The sequence below is a fragment of the Palaemon carinicauda genome, chromosome 45, assembly GCF_036898095.1.
Source record: "Palaemon carinicauda isolate YSFRI2023 chromosome 45, ASM3689809v2, whole genome shotgun sequence".
Lineage (NCBI taxonomy): Eukaryota > Metazoa > Arthropoda > Malacostraca > Decapoda > Palaemonidae > Palaemon > Palaemon carinicauda.
Genome location: NC_090769.1, coordinates 16,166,604 through 16,192,150, shown reverse-complemented (window position 1 = coordinate 16,192,150; position 25,547 = coordinate 16,166,604). Strand labels below are relative to the sequence as shown.

The 25,547-nt window shown below is 42.9% G+C and overlaps 1 long non-coding RNA gene across 6 annotated transcripts in view; it reads right to left on the bottom strand.

The window, feature by feature from the left end:
- Positions 1–25,547, bottom strand: part of LOC137634916 (uncharacterized) — a 138,990-nt gene that overhangs the window by 2,517 nt on the left and 110,926 nt on the right. The window contains exon 4 of one of the 6 annotated variants that reach the window (XR_011042586.1): positions 4,789–5,083. The exons of the other annotated variants lie outside the window; for them this stretch is intronic. This is a non-coding gene — a long non-coding RNA (uncharacterized lncRNA). The remainder of the gene's footprint in view (positions 1–4,788; positions 5,084–25,547) is intronic. 6 annotated transcript variants of the gene reach the window in all.

Below are 25,547 nucleotides of genomic sequence, written 5' to 3'. Positions count from 1 at the left end.
GGATCGCTCCCTGATGATCTGGAACTGGGGACCCGTAGCAGGGAAGTTTCTCATTCAGAGAAGTGGCGAACAGGTCTAGCTATTACTGTCTTCACAACTCGAGGATCCAAAGACTATTCGCCACTCAACACTGGGTGATGCCTGCTTAGTTGATCTGCCACGATGTTTCTCTGACCAGGAATAAATCTGGCTGTGAGAGAAATGTCGTGACCTTCCGCCCACTGGCAAATCTGTAATGCTAGCAGACAGAGGTCTCTTCCCAGAGTACCCCCTTGCTTGTTGATGTACAAGAAGGCTGTGGAGTTGTCGCTCATCAGCACCACCTCTCGTCCTTTTAGATCTTCTACAAAGTATTTGAGGCCTTTCCAGGCTGCTAACAATTCCAGATGATTTATATGGAGAGTTTGTTCAAAGTATTTGAGGCCTTTCCAGGCTGCTAACAATTCCAGATGATTTATATGGAGAGTTTGTTCTATCGGAGACCAGATTCCTGATGCTACTATCGGGCCTAGGTGGGAACCCCCGCCCCGTTGTGACGCGTCTGAAAAGTTTTAACTTCGGATTGGGGCTTAGGAGGGAAATGCTCATTTGGGTATTCTCTCTGGTTGACCACCACTGAAGATTTTTTATCACCAGAGCTGGAACCTCCACTGGCAAGAATGGAGAATAGTTCTTTTGGGACCAATGGGTTTTCAGATGCCACTGGAGAACTCTCATTCTTGATCTTCTGCATGGAACTAGTTTTTCCAGGGAGGAAAGATGGCCCAGAAGACTCTGCCACAACTTGGCTGGAGGAGGCAGTGGAGACAAGAGTTGGGCGATGGATTGTTCCAGTCTCAGAAGTCTGTCTTCCGAAGGGAATACCCTCCCTCCCTGGGGGTTGATGGACATACCCAGATGGTTCTTGACTTGGGTTGGAATCTAACAAGACTTCTCTACATTTACAAGGATCCCCATATCCTTGCAAAAGTTGAGAAACCTCCTCAGGTGATCCAGAGCTTGTTCCCTGGACGAGGCCAGGAGTAGCCAATCGTCTAGATACATTAGCAGTCTAATCCCATGCTTGTGTGCCCAGGAGGAAATGAGTTTGAAAACCCTTGTAAACACCTGTGGGGTGGTCAAGAGGCCGAAGCATAGGATTTTGAACTCGAAGCTTCAACCCTGAACCAGAAATCGCAGGAATTTCCAAATTGAACGATGGATCGGTACTTGGAAATATGCGTCTTTTAAGTCCACAGATGCCATAAAGACTCCTGCTTTGATCACGGAGGCTGCTGTCTCCATTTCGAATGGAGTCTGCTTCACAAACTGATTCAGGGTAGAGAGATCGATTACAGGTCTCCGACGCACCGAGGCTTTCTCTACCAGAAAGAGGCGACTGAAAAACCCCGGGGAGGTGTTGGGGACCTGTTGGATTGCACCCTTTAGAAGCATGCACTGGATCTCCTGAGCTAGGGCTTCCTGTTTCCCGCGATTCCAAGGGACCTGGGTGGATGCGATTGGAGGAGGAGAGCCTATGAAGGGGATGTGGTACCCCAACGAAGCACCTTGATGGTCCATTGCATGGCCCTCATAGCTTTCCACCTACTCCAACTCCCCTGAAGGCAACCCCCTTACGCACTGGAAGGGGGAGCAGAGACCCTATTTCTGTCTAGGGTTCCTCCCTCTGCCTTTAGTCTTGGGTGGAGCCGACTTTCCTCTGCCCATAGGTTTGATTACAAAGGAGGGGCCGCTGAGGCTCTTGGAGAGCCGCAGTTGTGGTCTTAGGTTGTGGCGTTGGCTGGGAGTGGAGCCGCAGTTGTCGTCTTAGGTTGTGGAGTTGGCTGCTGTTGCATTGTGTGAAAGGAGGCAGCCTTTTGCATCGCAGTGTCCTGTCTCTCTTTCCTCCAAGTATCTAAGGTAGAGGAAACTGCTTGTTTAGAAAAGAGGAGAGGTTATAGAAGGTCCGAGTTTCTCAAATCTGATCTCTCGGACTTACCGATGCTTCTATGAAGTCTGGAAACTACTGATTGCATCCTTTTGAGGATCAAATTGCCCAACATGGTCGCTGTTGTAGCAGTTAGGCAGTCCATTGTCTTGGCCCCAGCAGCTAGGACTTCCTGTAGGGACTGCATGGAGTTTTGGTTTGACAGGTCCTCGTGACTTGCTAGGTAGCCAACTGTACCAGACCACGTGTCAAACCAAGATAAAGCCTCCAAAAGGGACATTGAAGCTGCTTCCATTGCTGAGGCTCCTGTGGCTGTGAAAGAGACTGGAAGAGTAGTGTGTCTCTCCGAGGAGCAGCCAGGTGTGAGCCTCGCCGTGAGGGGATCCAGGGTCAGAGGAGAAGGGTTGGTGTGTCTGACCTTGTAAAAGCGCTTTTGCCTCGTAAACGGGAATTGTAAAAGTTTATGGGATCCCTGAGACTTCAAGGAACCTGTTTTTTCCGAGACCGCCACCGTGACCTTCATCAGACGGCCTGCAGCGTGAACAGACCAGGAAAGTTCAATTCTGGTCTTAGGGTTCGGTAGAAGACAAATTAGTCTGTCTGAAGCTGGAGGGTCAGTATGTCGAGGAGACATATGTAGATCGCCTAGGCCTGAGATATTACACATAATTCTTAGAGCCCTCAAATAGGATGACTTAGTCCTTTGATGGTTGCTCTTCCGAGGAATCCTCAGGCTGCGCTAATTCCTCGCGAGTTATTACAGGAGGAAGGGCGATAGAAGTAGGAGACCATATTACCGATGTTACAGGGGAAGGCTGAGTGCTGGATAATGGAGCCGCGAGCGCCTAACCTTGCGTTGAAGTCGACGGTCTAGGAGAAGGTGACTGAATTATCGGTACTGTCTTAGTAGGATTCGTAGAGATTCCTCTCTCTGAAAGGAATGAAGAACGAGTTGGAAGAGGTCAAACAGATCGGTGATCTGGCCTTTTCCCTCTGCTCTCAACAGAAGAGAAGAAGGGTTGAACCCCTGCATCTTCTTCTGAGCATCTCAAGAGGCTCGTATTCCATAATTTATTAGGGAGCAAGGGAACTGGAGTTGTCCTGTTTGAAACACGAGGGCGAAGTGATTGACCCCGCGAGAGTATGACCGGAGTCTTGCGTGATCGGGAAGTTGAAGGGCGAGAGTGCTCTCTCTCTGATGACAGGTAGCTTAGATGAGGAGAAGTGCTCTTTCTACCTTTCCTAGAGCAGTCGGAGATCCTCAAACTATTATGTGGAGGAAAGGGATAGAGGTCAGAGCGCGCTTTGCACTTGGCCGCGTTCCTGGCGCGATTAGATGAAAAATCGTGGGTAGAGCTTCTCTTAAGGGAACGCTTATTATGCTTTGGAGAGCTCTCTTGTGATGAAGAGCGAGAACGTAACGTAGCACACTATTTCTTGAAGCACTTAGATGATCCCTCGCGAGAGGAAGACAATAGCGAGGCAGAACGATGAGAGGAAGCGTTCTTAGGTTAGTGACGAGTGCTTATAGTCTCGCAGCAAGACATCTCGAGAAGAGACAGAAGGCGAGAACGATGATGTCTCTTCCTATGTCGCCTGTCTCTCCGGCGAGAATGTCTGGGCGAAGGAGAGCGCGCTCTCCTTTTCCTCTTCTCTCTCTCCCTCCTAGCCTCCGAAGAGGGCGAGGACGATGACGAAGAGGAGGAGGAAGGGGAGGTACTGTGATGTTTGCGCTTGCGACGTTGTGATTTTGTAGAAGTGCAAACGGAGTGCAAAGTAGGCGCCGCAGGAGCTGAAGTTACTGCATCCACTGAAACTTCTGCGGGCGCCGACTGAGTTGACGGGAGGTAGGCGAGGTCCGGAACTCCCGAGGGTTCCAAAACAGAAGGGACCCCCGAGGCACTACCTTACCCGCGAGGAAGTGGTTCCAAACTTCCTCTGAAAGAGAACCAGGAAGTCCAAGGGCAGCGCTCGTACATGATCTGGAATGGAAGCGGTAACGAAGTCATTCCCGGTGTCGGAAAATATTGCCCCACTAGGGGAGAGGCAAGGTGATCCGCCTGACCAAGAGGAATGGGGGTTAAATCAATGGTGCCACTCTTCCTCAACTTTCCCCCGGACAAGGGAGGCAAGGAAGAGTCTGAAGGGAGAGAACGAGAGACCAAAGAAGAGGACCGCGAGACACCTTTCGACGGCGAACCTGGAGGTAACGAGTCCCTCTTGGATTTCTTCTTCTTCCTCTTCTCAGACTTTTCCCACTGAGAGGGCGACCACTCTCAACACACTTGGCAGGGGGGAGCCTTCAGAACACCTATGCCCTCTGCACGTAGGGCACAGGGAATGAGGATCCACCTCCTGCAGCGACATAATGGTGCCACAGGATTTTGGGGAAACCGAGACACTTCCTCATAATAGAGGACATCACATCTAACAAAGACAAAAGAAACGGTATCAAAAACACAACAAAGAAAGGCTAGTCTGCCAGTCAAACAAAAGCAGGAGCAGCGGTGTTACCACTGTGACGGCTAGAATTCGATTGGAGGTAAACAGTAGCTACTGACTGGCAGTCCCCCACCGCTAACAGGTGGATAACTACCTGCCTGGTCGTTAACGACCTTGTTAAGGTTTGTCTGCCGTATTTTCCAGCACGCGTTAGAATATCTCCTATAGTAAAGAATGAGGGTTTATATGAAGTGTAGGAACAAAAGTAAATTAAGTAATGATCAATTAAAATTAAATATTCAAGAACAGTAACATTATAATAAATCTTTCATATATAAACTATAATACTGGAATAAACAAAAGGAAGTGAAATACTAATGAATAGAGGGTGAGTGTAGCCTCAAGCAAGAGAACTCTACCTTAAGACATTAGAAGACCATGGCACTACACTATGGTTTGATTTTGGAGTGTCTCTTCTACCCTTACCAAGAGGAAAATAGCCACTGAACAAAGACAGTGCACAAGTTAAACCCTTGAGCAGGTAGGTAAGTAGGTATTAGAACGGCGCCACAAGCTCTTGCCTTTAAGCAAGGAGGAATATTTTGGTAATCTCAGTGTTGTCAGGTGTATGACGACAAAAAGGAAAGAATAGATGAGCTCATACACCTCCCTCAATCTCCCCACTTCTATTTGTGGTATAGTGCAGTCAGAAACCTGGAAATAATAAAACTTTAATCCATGACTAAACACTAAAGAATTTTATTGATAAAATTATAACTAAAGATCAGTATTATTAAGCAAATTAAAGTTACAAAACCACTGTCAAGAATGTTGTATCCAGGATAAGCTTTTTTTTTTTTTTTTTTTTTTTTTTTTTTTTTCAAAGTCAATTGTGGGACCTGTGGTGGTCTTCCCAATATGTTTGGACACCTAGGAGTGTCTTGTTCCACTAGCATGCATAACTATTCTTGAACAAAACTTGGCCTTCGGTTCATAGTGAAATGACCATCGGCATTACGTCTGGTTTGCTTGCCACTCTGATTGAAGTGGGGATGTTTGTATTCTTTAAATCATCTCGGTCTCATCAAACAGGTTTGGCTTACACTTGAGACACTCATCACAGTGGTACCATCCCTTTGTGGCAGGGTAGGAAGTGGACACTTTGGGATTTCAGTCTTAATGTTTTCTTTCCCTTAAAACTTGATTTTTTTCCCTTTTTTTATCCATTATTATTATTACCTCTTCCCTTCTCCAACAAAATGTATGAGTAAACTTAATGGATCAGATGGCAAATCAGACACACCGTTGATGACCCCTGCTTGTGTAAATAAGTAAAATTCTGTTGACCTCGGCAATAAGAAAAAAAAAAAAAAAAAGATTCCTCCAACAATACTTCTCTGTCCAGTGTTATTACAGAGAATTCATTGGCACTGACAGAAAATTCCTCTTGTAATAAGGCCTACAGTAATGCTTTCCTCTCTGGTTCTGGGGCATTACAAGATCCAAATAAAAATTTGAAAATTCTCCATTTACAAAATATTCCACTTGGTTGTAGCTATAATACAATTCATGAAGCCTTTTATAGATTTCATGGAACTTAGTAGTAGTAAATGCTTTTGGGAAGCTTTGGTATTATTTTTATTGCTTTAGAAGCAAACAAAAAGTTAAAAGAACATAAAAATTGATAATTGTATGATTTCTGGGGCTCTACTGTATGTTATAAAGCACTAAGAAACCTGGATGCATATAAACCTGAAGAATGGATAGAAAAAATAAGAGCATAAACTTCCAGAAGTAAGAACCCCCAAGCCTCCAACATGGATCATTGCATCTGGGAAGATTAATAATAACAACTATTAGTTTAAGTAAACTTATAAAAAAAATTGGACTAATTAAAAGTAAGGATATTAGTAGATACGGTAAGCAATCTGTTTTGATCAATGACAAATCAGATACTCAAACTCACATGCTTAGTGCCATGAAGATTGAAGAAACTGATCTTATTAAAGATATTAAACCACACATGAGCTTCAGTTACGGTAATGGAGTAGTTTTCGATAGTGACCTACATGATTTTTCAAAGCCAAAAATTCTGGACATGTGACCTTCTGTTTGGAAAGTAAGATCCCAAAAACAAACATGATAGCTTCAACATTTGGAACCCATATTATACCTGATCAAGCAAATATTGAGAATAAAAGAGTACATGTTCGAGAATATAAACAGAGGCCTTTACAATGGTCACCCATCCCAGTAGTGCAATAATACAAAGGTCTGTAATAACTGTTCTTCATCAGAACATGACCAATGCAACAGAGATACAACCTGTGCAAACTGTAAACATCATCATAAATCAAACTAAAAAGGTTCTAGAGAATACAAGAAAGCTGCTGCCATCTCAAAAGCAAATGCTGAACATATTCGTGTAGGCCATGCAAAGAATTTACTTAGTTGGCAACTTAATTTTGCTAAAGCTATAAGCTAACAAAAAAGAGAAATATCCACTATCTCTTACTCCTACAGGGGGACTAGTGGTAGCACCTGCCACATCAGGTTCATCGAGCACAACCCTCCAAAGAGGTCAATATGGCTTCCACCACCTCAAAAGTAGTACCCCAGAGAGAATCCTCAATAGGTTCATCTCTCCTAGAGGTGGTATACCAGCCTTATGGGTCAAGTGCTTGACCTGTTGAAGTTCGAGCATAATCCTCCAAGGAATCGATATGACTCCCACCACCTCAAAAGTATCATCTCAGGCAGTATCCCTGCTTGACTTTTGGAGATAGGAAAACAATAGCTTCCAAAGAGGAAAACGTCCCCCCTCATCCTCGCCTTCTTCTACACCCAAGTGCCTTCCCATTCATGATCCTAAAGATAACAGAAAGAAAGAAAAGAAGAGCAGTGCCATAATAAAACCATCCATCTCTAGGCCTTACCTAGCTTCATCCGAGAAATCCCTAAAGACAAATGAAACAAAGAAAAATGGTATTTTTATTATAAAATAAATTTTTAAATATACTTACCTGGTAGTTACATATATATATAGCTTTGAGTTTCGACGAGTCACAACAGAAAATTCAAATTCGTGGCGATAGTAGGTGGTTATACATGAGCGCCATCACTCGTAGGCTATCAGAACCATTCCCAACATTCTTCAGAAATTCCATGTCTCTGTTTTCAGACGGGAGGAGGGTCCTTTTATATATGTAACTACCAGTTAAGTAAATTTAAAAATTGATTTTATAATAAAAATATCATTTTTAAATACGTAACTTCCCTGGTAGTTACATATATATAGCTGATTGACACCATTGGTGGTGGGTTGAAAACCTCATCCCATTGGGAATTCGTATAATTATTAATAACTACAATTAGTAGTACTAACAATCTGGTTCTAACCTGATAAGGAAGCTGGCTTCACAATGATACTGCCTCATTTCGCCTGCATTCCTTGAGAGACTCAGCGTCCACTCCGTGGGCTGTAAAAGTCTCTTGGGGCTTCCACAAGGTCCTCGACCTCTAGCGTGGCTAGACCACCACCCTTGCACACCTAGCATAGCCAAGGATACTGATTCTGGTGTTACAACACGATAATGAAGCTGGCTTCACAATGATACTACCTCATTTCGCCTGCATTCCTTGAGAGACTCGGCGTCCACTCCATGGGCTGTAAAAGTCTCTTGGGGCTGCCACAAGGTCCACGACCCTTAGAGTGGCTAGACCACCACCCTTGCAAACCTGGCATAGCCAAGGATACTGATTCTGACCACCTACTCCACATTAAAATTAATTTGATTTGCATCCAAGATTGACGGAAGGCTGCGACAACTTTCACAGACAACCTGTAAACACAATAAAACTAACTTGATTTGCATCCTAGACTGACGGAAGGCTGCGACAACCTCACAGACAACCTGTGAACACAAGAACAAGAGAAAAGGGCAAGGGTATATATTAAGTTATCGGGAAGAGGCAGTAGACCCTTCTCCATCTATGACGCCAGAGGTAACGTACGGACCCAGGGAACAGCAATCCTCAAACTGGGTCTGGACATCTTTGAGATAGAGATGTCTGTGAAGATTGATTTCCTTCGTTAGAAAGTAGGCTCCAAAATTGACTTCATTTTATTGTGTTTGTAAGCCATAAAAATTGCTACAGCTCTAAACTCTTGTGGTTTTACCTTAGGGATAGGGAAAACTTCTTTCTTACAATCCTGGAGAGCTTTCCTTATTAAATCCTTAATGAAAAAAGCCAGGGTATTCTTTGATAAAGGCAAGGCGGGCTTTTTAACTGAGCATCAGAGGCTGTCTGTCTTGTCTTTGAAAAGAAAGCCTAGCTGAAGGGAGCAAATTGCATTGTCTCCCTTAAAGCCCATCTTCTTACTAATGGCTTTTAACTCTCCTAATCTTTTGACTGTAGCCAATGAAATTAGGATAAGTGTCTTCTTGGTAAGATCCTTCCAAGACGCCTTGTCCAACTGTATAAACCTACTTGAGGTTAAAAAGGCCAGGACTATATCCAGGTTCCACAAGGAGGTTGGATTGTCTTTCCTCTTAGTAGTCTCAAAAGATCTAATGAGATCTGAGAGATCATTGTTACCTGACAGGCCAATGTGTCGGTTACGAAAGACGGAGGTTAGTATGCTGCGGTAACCCTTGATGAAAGGTACAGCTAGCTTCTCTTTTGTACGCAGATACAACAGAAAAATTTTGCTATATTGGCTATAGAGGTATTGGTAGAGGAAAGTCTATTATTCCTGTACCACACTCTAAATATGTCCCACTCGGACTAGTAAACCCTAATAGTTGGTAATGATCTGGGTGTATCTAACAACAACTCCAACATCCCTGCGACCCAATGTCTCATGGGCCAAAAAGGAGCTATCATGGTCATGCGGACGTTGGGGGAATCCCTGAATCTTTTTAGGACTGTCCAAGATCTTGAATGGAGGAAAAGTGTACACGTTTAGACCTTCCCAGTTCCGAGGAAAAGCGTCCACTGCAACTGCTTCCTGGTCTGGTACTGGAGAGCAAAATACCGGCAACCTCTATGTCATTTGTGAGGCGAAGAGGTCTATCGAGTGTTGGCCCCACAACATCCAAAGGCTGGTGCACCCCTCGTGATGTAGGGTCCATTCTGCAGTAAGAACTTGTCTTCTTCCGCTGAGCAGATCCGTCCTGACGCTTTTCTCCCCTTGTACTGTAATAAGTGAGTAATCAGGGCTTGGTGAATGGCCACTAGCTCTTTGATATCTAAGCGTCATTTCCTCTGAGACTCTATTCACAGATCCCTGTCGAGAATCGTATGCGTCAAACAGGGACGACATCGACCTCTCTAGTTTAGACAGACCAGACACTTGAAGCGCGCTGTGTGCGCGAACTAAACCATGTGCCGATTGCTGCGAGGGATCGTCAACCGTAGCCGGGTGACCACCAGGGGAAAGTCCTTGCGACATTTCCGGAGTGCCTTGAGCGCGATCTGAACCGATTATCATCCTCAGAAAAATGAAATTCTGTGAGGGTGATAGTTAAGATTTGGCCAGGTTACCATCAGGCCTAACTGTTGCGTTAAGGGCATTATCCTTTGAAGAGCTTCCAGACACTTTACTTGTGATTCTGTTTTGAGTGGTCAGTCGTCCAGGTACAAAGAAAATCCTTCCTCCCTTTATGTGACGCCAGGGAGTCACGGACATTAGCCGGGTAAAAAACGTACTAGTACAATGGACTGACGTCCAGAACAGGTTTAGACCTTCCCAGTTCCGAAGAAAAGAGTCCACTGCAACTGCTTCCTGGTCTGGTACTGGAGAGCAAAATACCGGCAACCTCTATGTCCTTTGTGAGGCGAAGAGGTCTATCGAGTGTTGGCCCCACAACATCCAAAGGCTGGTGCACCCCTCGTGATGTAGGGTCCATTCTGCAGTAAGAACTTGTCTTCTTCCGCTGAGCAGATCCGTCCTGACGCTTTTCTCCCCTTGTACTGTAATAAGTGAGTAATCAGGGCTTGGTGAATGGCCACTAGCTCTTTGATATCTAAGCGTCATTTCCTCTGAGACTCTATCCACAGATCCCTGTCGAGAATCGTAAGCATCAAACAGGGACGGCATCGACCTCTCTAGTTTAGACAGACCAGACACTTGAAGCGCGCTGTGTGCGCGAACTAAACCGTGTGCCGATTGCTGCGAGGGATCGTCAACTGTAGTCGGGTGACCACCAGGGGAAAGTCCTTGCGACATTTCCGGAGTGCCTTGAGCGCGATCTGAACCGATTATCATCCTCAGAAAAATGAAATTCTGTGAGGGTGATAGTTAAGATTTGGCCAGGTTACCATCAGGCCTAACTGTTGCGTTAAGGGCATTATCCTTTGAAGAGCTTCTAGACACTTTACTTGTGATTCTGCTTTGAGTGGTCAGTCGTCCAGGTACAAAGAAACTCCTTACTCCCTTTATGTGACGCCAGCGAGTCACGGACATTACCCGGGTAAAAAACGTACTTGTACAATGGACTGACGTCCAGAACAGGTTTAGACCTTCCCAGTTCCGAAGAAAAGCGTCCACTGCAACTGCTTCCTGGTCTGGTACTGGAGAGCAAAATACCGGCAACCTCTATGTCCTTTGTGAGGCGAAGAGGTTTATCGAGTGTTGGCCCCACAACATCCAAAGGTTGGTGCACCCCACGTGATGTAGGGTCCATTCTGCAGTAAGAACTTGGTCTTCTTCCGTTGAGCAGAGCAGATCCGTCCTGACGCTTTTCTCCCCTTGTACTGTAATAAGTGAGTAATCAGGGCTTGGTGAATGGCCACTAGCTCTTTGATATCTAAGCGTCATTTCCTCTGAGACTCTATTCACAGATCCCTGTCGAGAATCGTATGCGTCAAACAGGGACGACATCGACCTCTCTAGTTTAGACAGACCAGACACTTGAAGCGCGCTGTGTGCGCGAACTAAACCGTGTGCCGATTGCTGCGAGGGATCGTCAACCGTAGACGGGTGACCACCAGGGAAAAGTCCTTGCGACATTTCCGGAGTGCCTTGAGCGCGATCTGAACCGATTATCATCCTCAGAAAAATGAAATTCTGTGAGGGTGATATTTAAGATTTGGCCAGGTTACCATCAGGCCTAACTGTTGCGTTAAGGGCATTATCCTTTGAAGAGCTTCTAGACACTTTACTTGTGATTCTGCTCTGAGTGGTCAGTCGTCCAGGTCCAGGTACAAAGAAAATCCTTACTCCCTTTATGTGACGCCAGGAAGTCATGTTGGACATTAGCCGGGTAAAATAACATACTTGTACAATGGACTGACGTCCAGAACAGGTTCCCCCCCAGGGCTTTTCGGAACTAGGAAGAATATGTTGTAAAAACCCCTCTGAGTGAGTGTCCTCTACATTTCTATGACTGATTTTGACAGCATAAGGCTCAATTGTTCTTAAAGAGTTTCTGCTTTGTTTCCTGAATGGACTGTTGTCAACTCTAAGGGTATCAATGTCATGGGAGGCATAACCCGTCTCACTATTTTTATTCGGTTTTTTGTCTTGAGAATCTGCGAGTTTGACCTCCAGTCGCAATCCTTTGAGTTTCCCTTGAAGGGGCTCTCCCACAAAAGAGCTGACGAGTGGGAAGAGCCTCCTTTTGTATCCTTGCTAAAAAGCTAGTGGAAAGGATCTACTTAGCAGTGCCAGAGAAAAAATCTTGCGCAGGCTGTCAATCTCCGAATAAGGGACAAACCTGATGATAAAAAGGAACAACACATAGCCCTCTTTTTAAGAACTTCTGCCGTGAAAAGGGGCGGAAAGTTCAAAGGGGCCATCCCTCTCGGGCTTATCTAGACAGGCAATCAGATGCATCTGAGCCTCGTTCTTAGGGTCTGTGGCTTCTGCGAGAATTCCGAGAGTTCAGTCCGTAAGGCTGAAGACTTCTATTGACTAAAAGTTTCCTTCAGCCGATGGTCCATTTCAGAATTGGACCACATAAACTTCGACTTGCTCATGGTTGACCTGAGTGAGGAGACAGCAGGTCTGGAGAAGTCTCCTTGGGAGGAGGCAGGAACTCCCAAACCAAGAACTTCCCCCCAGACGAATACCACAAACTAGATCTGGAAGCCAGTCGAGTTTGAGGAAAAGAAAAAGGAGGTCTTCCCTAGATCCTTTCTCTTGGACATCCATTGGTTGAGAGTTGAGAAAACCCTCTTAACAGATCTAGCCAGGACCATATTCTTGAAGGAGGAGTTTTTTTTTTTTTTAAACTCGGCTGTCTGTAACGAATCCCGAGATTCGTCTTCTAATTCGGCTAAGGGAACATCGATTCCCTGATTCGAATGAGTAGGAGACAAAACCGCGTCATCCTGTTGGTTATTGTCTTCCAAAAAAATTCATCCTGTCCTGAAGAAATCTCGTGAAGGATATCGTCCAGTTGTGAAGAAGAATCACGTTTATGTACTGTAAGCCTCGAGGGAGAGACAGGTTCCAGTGCTTCCAGCGTAAGATCATCATGCTGTAAGGAAGCATTAACATCTGTAAACCCATGCAAGGGAAAATCTTGATCGCGTGCATCCAGCATGCATTTAGCATGTTGTATGTCAACAGCATGACGCGAGGGAGCGTTAGTTGCGCGTTCAGAAAATCGCGAAGGAGAGATAAAAAACTTGTCTATCCTGTTGCGAAGACAAGTCCCGACTATATGAGTCCACCATGGGTCCAGATTGAGACTGTCGTATGTTTCTATGAGAGGTATCAGACTAATGCATGCGTCCCGAATGCCGAGAGTCTGCCGCGAGCCGTGAGGAAGCGTTAGTATCGCGTCCAGTCAATCGCAAAGAAGAGACAACTGTTTGTCTATAGTGACATGGGAAAAACCTGACTGCATGGGTCCAGCATATGTCCACACTGCCGCATGCGTCTAATTTGCCGTGAGTTTCCAGAATGCTGCATACGTCCCGAATGCCGCGAGCCGTGAGGGAGCGTCAGTATCGCTTCCGGTCAGTGGCGCAAAAGAGGCAACTGCTTGTCTATCATGATGTGGGGACAAAACCTGACTGCCTTCGTCCAGCATATGTCCAGGCTGACACATGCGTTCAGGTTGCCGTGAGCTTTCAGACTGATCAGATTGCCGTGAGCTGTCCGCGTGTAGCATGCGTCCCGCAGAACGCGAAGGTGAGACAACTGCTTGACTATCTTGTTGAATGGACAAATTTTGACTGTCAGCGTTCAGCATACGACCAGACTGGCGTCTGCGTCCAGAATGCCGTGAGGGAGAGACCAGACTGGCGTCTGCGTCCAGAATGCCGCGAGGGAGAGACCAGACTGCCACATGCGTACACCCTAACGCTTGCCGCAACGTGAGCTGATCGTTGCGAGGGAGCGTTGCCGAGTATCGGAGAACTACACTGCCCGATAATATCGTAAGACCGTTTTCTTGGTCTATTGCTGTCCTTAGATTCTTTTAGGTATAATTTTTCTGCCCGAGAATCATAAGCGTCAAACAGACGAAATAGACCTCTTTAATTCAGCCAAATCAGATATACGATGAGTGCCGTGTGCGCTAACTGAACGATGTACTGATCGCTGAGAGGTATCGTCAAATGTCGATACTTCTAGCGCGCCTTGTGCGCAATCTGAATCGTGTATCGATCGTTGTGAGAGATTGTCAACAGTATTAGCGTCTGCTTCCAGGTGGTTACCAGTCTGGGGGAAGGGAAGGAGCGTGTACCGACGTAAACTGAGCACCTTCTTCATCCGAACGGACTATGCGTCTTACGTAATTGTTTCGGTGCTGACACGTTGTCTTCGTCCGAGAGGAACACCTCCAGCAAACACCAGTTACTACAGGAGGGTTTATTAGGAGACATACGTCTCTCGAGTGGTCTAGAACGTAGTGGTTGGCGCCAACCACGTTGCGGTTTTGCTTCATCCAACGAAGACGCTTACATTTTAACCTCGTCTTTACTGTGGCGAGGGGGAGTGATCTGGGATCGTCAACATGATCGCTCGAGGGGTCGTCCGTTTGCTAATCAAGGTCTGATATATCCTTTGGCCTTTCGACATTCCTTCTCCCAGGGGTTGAGGAGCATGAAAGAGGTCCCCAGCTGGGATTATGACTGACACGAACGGATGCACCCTCCACTGAACTGACATTGAACACTAGTACTTTTAATTATTTCACATTAGATCTTAATAGACCTTTCCGTTCCGAGAGATAATACTCTTTTGTCAAGGGCTAGAAAGAAAATATGATAGAATATATGATTAATATTAGTATTCTCAAAATCGAAATATAAAATTACAATACAAATAATTGTGAAAACAAAAAACCATTGTCAAGAGTATTCCATATCGTAGATTGACTGCATTGCGTCATTATGTGTGTCATTGAACACTAGCACTTTAAACTATTTCACATTAGATCATAATAGACCTGCCCATTGCAGGATATTATCCTCTTTAGCCAAGGGCCAGAATGAAAATACAATAGGATATATGAATAATAATATTTGTGAAACAAAAACGATCGTTTAATATCCGACATCTCCCTTAGAAATACTACGAGCGTAAAATGACTGTACGCTCGAGAAAAACTCTAAATCAAAAATTGACTAAGGGAAATATACTAATAGGGTAAATATATACTTGAAAATAATATATTTCCCTACATTATAAACATACTTATGCTTAGTAAGCTAATATTTTAAAAATTTCTTGTAAGAAAAGAAAATAATTCACATAATGGAAGACATGCTCTGCAGATTACGTCACAGGATTGCGACATCATCACGATGGCGGACTGAAATCCTTCAAGGTAATCACATTCCACTCTGCTAGGAGTTATGTTACAAAATAGTGACATCACAATGTTTAATGTAGAGTTCTTCGTTAATAAAGTAGGGGGGAAAAATATTTGATCCCTCAATGTACGAACAAGGAACGAAAACAAATACATACATGCTCCCTGCTAATTACAGTGTGGGAAGTAAGAGCAGCTCAAAAGCCGTTCTAGCCCAACACCCAAAGTTTAACAACAGAAGAGCCATTACTGGGTTTGAAAACTTGTCCATCCTTGAAAATCAAGTTCAATTAAACTGTCCAAGTTGGACCAGCAAAAAACTATCCTATATAATATCTTCGATAGTTGAAAGGCAGCGAAAGCTATTAATAATAATCAGACAAAAGGTACTTCACCAAATTGTAGAATAAAGTAATATATCCACGAAACGAATTCCCGAGGTGTTGACACGATCAAAGACAGAGAATTTCTAAAGAAAGTTGGGAATGGTTCTGATAGCCTACGAGTGATGGCGCTCATGTATGACCACCTACTGTCATGGCGGCGATCGCCACGAATTTGAATTTTCTGTCGTGACGCGTTGAAACGCGAGATTTAAGCTATATATATGTAACTACCAGGGAAGTTACATATTTAAAAATAATAGAAGATAATGTCCATCATCTAGTGAAACTGCAGGTGTCTAAATACTAGTACTGTATAGATCGAATAAAAACTTTAACCAGGGACTCTGACGCAAAGCTCATCTGTCTACAGGAAACCAAGATCAGTGACAAATCATTTAATCCTGCAATCTGTTATCATTTTTGCAGATCCCCTCCTTTACAAGCTGCAAGAGCACAAGTCTGTAATTTGAAACCATTTCCCTCAATACACCACAACAGGCATGTGCTGTTAGAACACATCAAGAAAAAAATTGCTTTATGCTCGCTATATCTGGAACCCTCTTTAGAACTTTTCCTCGTAAACCACGCTGGGAATCCAAGAGGTCCTAAGACACTCTGACCTCCAAGACCTAATCAATTAACTCCATGCCCTTTTTCCTTTTAATGGGTGATTTTCATGCAAAGCATACTTTATTGGGTGAAAATGTGATAGATGCAGTAATCTTATTGAAGAATTAATCAACAACAATGATCTAATGATAATGAATGATGGTTCCCCCACTAAGTATCATGTGTTCCATAACTCTACATCAGCCATCGATTTGTCAATCTGTTCTCTTCCATTCGACTAGATTACCTTCGGTCAGTCAATCAACATCTACATGGCAGTGACCATTGGCCTATAATGTTAAATTATGCCCACAATCTTCCTTCTATGTGCCCATCTAAATGGAAGATAGATGAGGTAGAAATGTGCACACACCGATAGAAAATATGGTGACTACATCTACTGTACTATGCATGCTTATCAACACCTTTCAAATGTTGCTGATGATAATGCTAGCAAATTTATACCTAAAACATGTGGTTTTCTTTATTGCTCTTTAGTTCCTTTGTAGAGTAAAGAATGTGCCAATGCTAGGAAAGTCACCCGAACTTGCTTCAGAAGATACTTCAGAACAAACTATGAGGCAGATAGAATAGCGTACCTCAGGGCTTGAGCCAAACAAAAAAAGAACTTTAAAAAAACCTAAGGGCATCCTGAAGGAAATATATACTGTATATCTAATCTCAATACCATAATTCCACTATAAAGGAAATATGGGACAAGATTAGAAAACTTCAAGGCAAATTTGTCTCTAGGCCTTTACCTATATCAAGGGAAAATGACAAATTTTTAAGTACAGTAATTTGTATTTTTCCAAACAATACAAACCTGTAGCTATTTATAGGGGATATTACTTTTAGCGAACCTGAAAGACGAGCCATTAGACTTTTAGCGAGGGTTAACCCCACTCACTCACACACCTGGGCTGTGAAACTACTTTGCTTGGAGGTAGGACTTCAAGGGGACAGGTGCTAGCAGGCCAATTTGTATAAATAGCTACAGGTTTGTATCTTTATGAAAAATAAATTTTACATCCAAATTTTTCATTTGTTCCATCACTAAATACAAACACATGCTATTTATAGGGAATGACTTACCCTGTAGGAAGGTAGAAGACCGTGCCAACTAACTTTTTGGCTTTAACACAGGGTTTTCCCTTTCTTGTGTTTTGCACATAATTGGTGGAAACCCTACACCTCGCAGTCTACGCAAGCCGCATGCTCGTATACAGTACTAGCAATGTGACTGTCTAGTTCTTTCGAGTCATAGGAATTCAGAGATTACCAATACCCACCTCCTTAGGGTATAGGGACGAAACAAATATTGAAACAATAACAGGTTACACAAGGGAAAATAGTTTACCTACTGATAGTTGAGCTCCACTTTGCAGAGGACTCTGGATGCCGATTCCCCAAGAGATGTGGAAAATGAAGAATAAGAGCCAGTCATTCTTACATTCATACAGGAATAATCCCGGGTGACCTTTGCCCTCAAATCTCTGCTACTTGTCCATCAAGGAGCTTGAGGTGTTGAACCACTTGCTGTGCAGCCACCACAGGACCAATGGAAAAGTTTTCATGTTCCTGTGGGTTACGTCTTGCAGGTAGTGGGCAGTGAAGGTCGTCTGGCGTTTCCACAAGCGCTTGTAATATTAGGGTTCAGGGGAGGGTCGATGACCTCGCAAATCCAAGAGGAGATGGTGTTCTTCGTAGTCCTCCTCTTGACCTTCCCCTTGCCGACAGATTTCAGACACTCTGGGGCGAGCTGCAGATATCCTTTTGAGGTACAGTAATACCTCAAACTCCTTACTGGGCATAGTAACAGTTGATCTGGGTCATCAGTTACAGTATGAGACTTAATCCAGAAGGAATTGATCTAAGATCCGCTAACCCTGGATTTTGAGTCTGCAATTAAGTCTGGGACAAGGCTGAGAATTACCTCTCCCTGAAAGTAACAGAGACAGAAATTGAATGTGTTTGAGATGAAGTGTCTGAGGAGTATTGCTGGTGTATCTCGAGTAGATAGGGTTAGGAACGAAGTAGTGAAGGTGGGAATGGGTGTAAGAAATGAGTTAGCAGCTAGAGTGGATAGGAATGTGTTGAGGTGATTTAGCCATGTTGAGAGAATGCAAATGGCTGTCTGGTAAAGAAGGTGATGACTGCAAGAGTTCATGGGAGAAGTACAAGAGGAAGGCCAAGGTTTGAGTGGATGGATGGAGTGAAGAAAGCTCTGGGTGGTAGGAGGATAGATGTGAGAGGGGCAAGAGAGCATGCTAGAAATAGGAATGAATGGCGAGCGATTGTGACGCAGTTTCGGTAGGCCCTGCTGCTTCCTCCAGTCGCCTTGGATGACCGCAGAGGTAGCAGTGCAACAAATATAGAGCCACTCTAAAATTTCCAAAACTAAAGGGTTGGTTGGATTAAATACTGTCAGTGCCTGTAACACATTTTGCATCACTAATAATAGTAAAATTACCCTTTTCCCTTACTATTATTATTATTATTATTATTACTATCCAAGCTACAACCCTAATTGGAAAAGCAAGATGCTATAAGCCCAGGGGCTCCAATAGGGAAAAATAGCCCAGTGAGGAAAGGAAATAAGGAAATAAATAACTGAAGAGAACAAATTAACATTAAATCATTCTAAAAAAAAGTAACAACGTCATAACAGATATGTCATATATAAACTATTAACAACGTCAAAAACAAATATGTCATATATAAACTATAAAAAGACTCATGTCCGCCTGGTCAACAAAAAAGCATTTGCTCCAACTTTGAACTTTTGAAGTTCTACTGATTCAAGAACCCGATTAGGAAGATCATTCCACAACTTGGTAACAGCTGGAATAAAACTTCTAGAGTACTGCGTAGTATTGAGTCTTATGATGGAAAAGGCCTGGCTATTAGAATTAACTGCCAGCCTAGTATTACGAACAGGATAGAATTGTCCAGGGAGATCTGAATGTAAAGGATGGTCAGAGTTATGAAAAATCTTATGCAACATGCATAATGAACTAATTGAACGATGGTGCCAGAGATTAATATCTAGATCAGGAATAAGAAATTTAATAGACCGTAAGTTTCTGTCCAACAAATTAAGATGAGAATCAGCAGCTGAAGACCAGACAGGAGAACAATACTCAAAACAAGGTAGAATAAAAGAATTAAAACACTTCTTCAGAATAGATTGATCACCGAATATCTTAAAAGACTTTCTCAATAAGCCAATTTTTTGTGCAATTGAAGAAGACACAGACCTTATATGTTTCTCAAAAGTAAATTTGCTGTCGAGAGTCACACCTAAAATTTTGAAAGAGTCATACAAATTTAAAGAAACATTATCAATACTGAGATCCGGATGTTGAGGAGCCACCGTCCTTGACCTACTAACAATCATACTTTGAGTTTTGTTAGGATTCAACTTCATACCCCATAACTTGCACCATGCACTAATTTTAGCTAGATCTCTATTAAGGGATTCACCAACCCCAGGTCTACATTCAGGGGATGGAATTGATGCAAAGAGAGTAGCATCATCTGCATATGCAACAAGCTTATTTTCTAGGCCAAACCACATGTCATGTGTATATAGTATGAAAAGTAATGGGCCAAGAACACTACCCTGTGGAACACCAGATATCACATTCCTATACTCACTATGGTGCCCATCAACAAATACTCTTTGAGATCTACTAATTAAAAAATCAATAATAATGCTAAGAAACGACCCACCCACTCCCAACTGTTTCAGTTTGAAAACAAGGGCCTCATGATTAACACGGTCAAAGGCAGCACTAAAATCAAGTCCAATCATACGAACTTCTCGACCACAATCAAGGGATTTCTGTACTGCATTGGAGATTGTAAGAAGGGCATCACATGCTCCAAGGCCTTTACGAAAACCAAATTGCAAACTAGGGAATAGATGATTACCTTCAGCAAACCTATCAAGACGTTTTGCCAGAAGACGTTCAAAAACTTTAGATAATATGGGAGTTATGGAAATTGGGCGGTAATCAGTGGGACTTGAGCTACCACAAACACATTTACATAGAGGAGTAACATTACCAATTCTCCAACAAGTGCTAAAAGCTCCTCTTCTTGCTAACTTGCGCAAAATAACAGATAACTTTGGAGCTAAGAAATCTGCTGTCTTTATAAAAAACAAAGGAAAAATACCATTTGGGTCTACACCTCCATAAGCATCAAGGTCCATCAACAGAGCTTTAATCTCACGAGATCGAAAAGCTAAACTAGTTAGTTTAGCCTCAGGAAAACAGGAATGAGGAAGTTCAAGTTTTTCATTACTCTGTTTACTGTCAAAAACATCAGCCAAAAGGGTTGCCTTTTCCTTTGGACAGTGAGTGACTGAGCCATCTGGTTTAAGTAAAGGAGGAACTGCTGCATCTACACCAAAGAGTGCAGATTTAAGGGTAGACCACCATTTATGTTCCTGAGTTGTACCAGAGAGGGTTTCTTTTATGATTAAATTGTACTCCTTTTCAGTTGAGGCATAAACTCTCTGAGCAAAAGCTCGAAGCTGAGTATAGTTGTTCCAGGTCAAATCTGATCTGTTACCCTTCCAAAGGTGATAGGCCTCCTGCTTCTCCAAATAAGCACGTCTACAATCATCATTGAACCACGGTTTGTCCTTCATTCGGTACCTTAGCACACGAGAAGGGATACGCCTATCAATTATGTTGACTAGATTCTCATTCAAAGAGACAACAGGATCCACACTATTATATAATTGTGACCAATTCAAGCACAAAAGATCATGCAAAATCCCATTCCAGTCTGCTTGGGATTTCATATAAATTTTACAGGAATATGATATATCAGGGACAGGCTGCTCAGTCTTCACTAATAATGAAATCAAGGCATGATCAGAAGTCCCGACTGGAGAATCAACCTTACTAGTTATAACGCCAGGGGAGTCAGTGTATATGAGGTCCAAGCAATTACCAGACCTGTGAGTAGCTTCATTTATGATTTGCTCACAGCCTGATTCAGAGGCAAAGTCTAAAGCTCTTAAGCCATGGCGATCGGTAGGAGAGATAGAACTTAACCACTCCCTATGGTGAGCATTAAAATCACCAACAAAGACAAAAGAAGCCTTTCTATCATCTTCTTGTATCTTAGCCATAATGGTAAGAAGACAATCGAAGATAGAATCATCCATGTCTGGATTCCGGTAGATCGAACACCATACAGCTCTGCTGTAAAAATAGAGGATCATAAAGGAGTGCAAGTTTTTACAACTAAAATGCCAGCACTGGATTTGGAGCAGCCTGTAAAATAAATCCACTATCCCTGTAACATTCTGCATGTTCTAAAAAGGTGAACCCCACTTCTTAATTTACCATGTTGTCTTTAAAGCCTGTGAAATAATTACAGGGAGATGTCTGGAGTTTCCAGGGAGGGGTGACTGATAGCCTGAAAGGTAGTACCAAGCTCCTGGAAAGATTCAGGCTACTTAGCAGTTCCTTCACTCTGAATCCATAAGGCTTTGGGGATACAGAGTGAGCCTCATAGTAAGAAAAGAAATTCTCTCTCCTGGCAGTTTCAAATGACAATGAAATTGGGAGCCTCTGTAACCTATACCAATATCTGATCATAGTAGATTAGCGATTTAAGTCCAGAGGCCATTCACCTGCATCAACTAAAAGACTAGAGATGGGGGATGATCTAAAAGCACCAGTAGCTAATCTGATGCCAGTATTGAGAATGAAATCAACTTGGTAGCAGAAGCTGGAAAATATATTTCACATCCATATAAGTTTTGATAAAATAAGGGCTTTATACAGTCTTAGGAGAGTCTGACGATCTGCTCCCCATGATGCACTGTATGGGATAATTTCGAGATGCGAAACCCAAGTTAACTTTCTGATAGTTTCTTATACATATATCTGGGTCTGGGTGTATGCCACGAATGCAACACAAGTGAATGACAACTGTTTTACTTGAAGATTTGAAGCCATTCAAATTTGCCCATCTCATAAGTCAATCAAGTGCGAGTTGAAGCTTTCTTTAAACTGTTGCCATTCTTACTCCTGCAAATGAAACCGAAACGTCATCCACGAAGTGTGAATGAAGAACGTCATCTGGAATGACAGAAAAAATCCTATTAATTGCTACCGCAAATAATGTGGCACTAAAGTACACTACCCTGTGAGACTCCTCCTTCCTGGCACTTTCTTTCAGACAGAGTATTACTGTACCTACTCTAACATGAAAGAACCATCTTTTAGAATAGGTCTGAATGAATAAAGGCAACTCGCCTCTTAGATCAAACTCATGGACAGTTTTAAGGATACCATACCTCCAAGTAGTATTGTATGCTTGTTCAAGATCAAAGAATACTGTCACAAGATGTTTCTTGGAAGCAAATGACTCACAAATTTATGACTTCAGATGAACAAGTGCCTTCATTTTAGAGTGCATTCTTTGAAACCCACATTGAACTGGTGATAAAATAAGCTTCTTTTCTAGTATCCATACAAGCACTGTATTGACCATTTTATCATGATTTTACATAAACATGTCATGCAAATGGTTGGTAGCTTACAGCTAAAACTTTGTCCTTTCCAGGTTTAAAAATGCTAAAATAATAGCCAATTCTCAAACTGATGGGAAACTATGGTCTCGCCATATCCAGGTAATAATACTTATGGTAAAATACATACATACATATACCAAGGCACTTTCCCCAATTTCCGGGGATAGCAGACATCAAACAAATTTAACAGAAAAGGGTACCTCTCCTCTCTACGTTCCTCCCAGCCTGACAAGGGACTCAACAGAGTTCGGCTGGTACTGCTAGGGGTGCCACAGCCCACCCTCCCCTGTTATCTACCACAGATGAAGCTTTACACTGAATCCCCTACTGCTGCTACCTCCGCGGTCATCCAAGGCACCGGAGGAAGCAGCAGGGCCTACCGGAACTGCGTCACAATCGCTTGCCATTCATTCATATTTCTAGCATACTCTCTTGCCCCTCTCACATCTATCTTCCTATCACCCAGAGCTTTCTTCACTCCATCCATCCACCCAAACCTTGGCCTTCCTCTTGTACTTCTCCCATCAACTCTTGCATTCATCACCTTCTTTAGCAGACAGCCATTTTCCATTCTCTCAACATAGCCAAACCACCTCAACACATTCATATCCACTCTAGCTGCTAACTCACTTCTTGCATCCATTCTCACCCTCACTACTTCGTTCCTAACCCCATCTACTCGAGATACACCAGCCATACCCCTTTAGACATTTCATCTCAAACACATCCAATTTCTGTCTCTCCATCACTTTCATTCCCCACAACTCCAATCCATACATCACAGTTGGTACAATCCCTTTCTCATACAGAACTCTCTTTACATTCAAGCCCAACCCTCTAGTTTTTACTACTCCTTTAACTGCCCCTAACACTTTGCATCCTTTATTCACTCTCTGACGTACCTCTGCTTCCACTCCACCATTTTCTGCAACAACAGACCCCAAGTATCTATACTGATCCACCTCCTCAAGTAACACTCCATTCTACACGACATTCAACCTCGCACCACCTTCCCTTCTCGTGCATCTCATAACTTTACTCTTACCCAAATTAACGCTCAACTTCCTTCTCTCACACACCCTTCCAAATTCTGTCACTAATCAGCCAAGCTCTTCTTCCACGTCTGCAACCAGTACAGTATCATCCACAAACAGCAACTGATTTACCTCCCATTCATGGTCATTCTCGTCAACCAGTTTCAATCCTCGTCCAAGCACTCGAGCATTCACCTCTCTCACCACTCCATCAACATACAAGTTAAACAACCACGGCGACATCACACATCCCTGTCTCAGCCCCACTCTCACCGGAAACCAATCGCTCACTTCATTTCCTATCCTAACACATGCTTTACTACCTTTGTCGAATACTTTAGTGTTATTACACACATGATTTATCATTACATTAGGAATTTCATCTGGGGCTGTATCATTGCATGAAGTTAATGCCGTCAAATTCTCTCTCTGTAAATGGGAGATTGTATGTCTCATCCTTATTTGATGTGAAGTTGAGTGTCTTTTCTTTTCTACATCTTTAAAGGTAGCCTAGGTGGTGCCTTCGTAAGGCCGGGCACCTAATCTAAAGTAGGGGGCATGGTGTTAACCTTAGAAGGTGTTTTAGGAAGAGGAAGTTTTCCATTACCTTGTCTAACTGGTGTTACAGTTCTCTCTCTGGATGGCCTGCACCCTTAGATTTTAAGGCCTTGGCATAGCTTTTGGTCTTGCTTAGAAGTTGCTTAGCATATCCAATACTGACATGCTCTGCATCGGACTTCTGAACAGCTGCTGCTTATATTTCAAACTAAGGATATTTCTTTCAAGTTGCTTTGTGATTTTGGTTGCTATTAGTGCACTTTATAATAGAAGTGCAGGGTCCATGCTCAGGATCAGAACAATAGACACAAATCTTTGTTTTTGCATACCCTAGATGGATGGCAAAATTTGAAGCAATTGTAACACTACAAAGGTTTCTGTCTGTAAAGGAGAACTGGTATTCTCTCATTTCCGATATATACACGAGAGGGTACATAATGGTTTTCAAATGTTAAAATAATCATAGACGTTCTGGGAATCTTATGAAACTTCCATATTTCTTTAGGACACATATCCAAGATTACATCCTCACTAAAATCATAAAGGTCTTTGTTAAAAATTACTCCTCTTCCATCACTAAAATTCTAAAGTGGCTTGATATCTACCATTAAATTTGCTTCCATCTTTATATTACTTAACATGAAAGACTGCGTTCTAGATTTGGTATGCATTAAGATGGATTTCTTGCCAAATCTAGAAATGTCTCCACATTCTATAAAGCCTATTTTCTTTTGCATTAGTTTGCTAAATTTATAATAATTATAGTCTCTCCCTTCAAGATTGCAATAAGCCACATTGGTGGATTAGGTTTTCTTTCTGATATAAAGTTTATTTTGGTGTCCAAACATAAGGTGTGATACCAGTCAAACTTAGGCAATATATATCAAGATTCCCACATTACATAATACTCCAGTAATCACACTATTATCAACTTTTAATTTTGAAATTTCAAAAATTGCTTTAAAGGCCTCTTCATGACCATTAAATTATTAAGGTACCGCAAAAGCGTCCTTCAAGCCCTGAACATGTCCACATTATGGATGACAGGAAGGAAAATACTCAATCTGAAAGATAAAAAGCTGAGAAATTAGTACAATGACCCAGTCTGTTTAGAAGGCAGAGCGGAGACTTCCTTTCTCGGCAAAGCCATAAGAAAAAGTGAGTTAGACACAATGGTGTGTGAAGAAAAATTAAGTAGACACACTGGTGTGTGAGTGAACAAGGAAGCTGGCAACCTCTGCTACCCCTTGATAACCA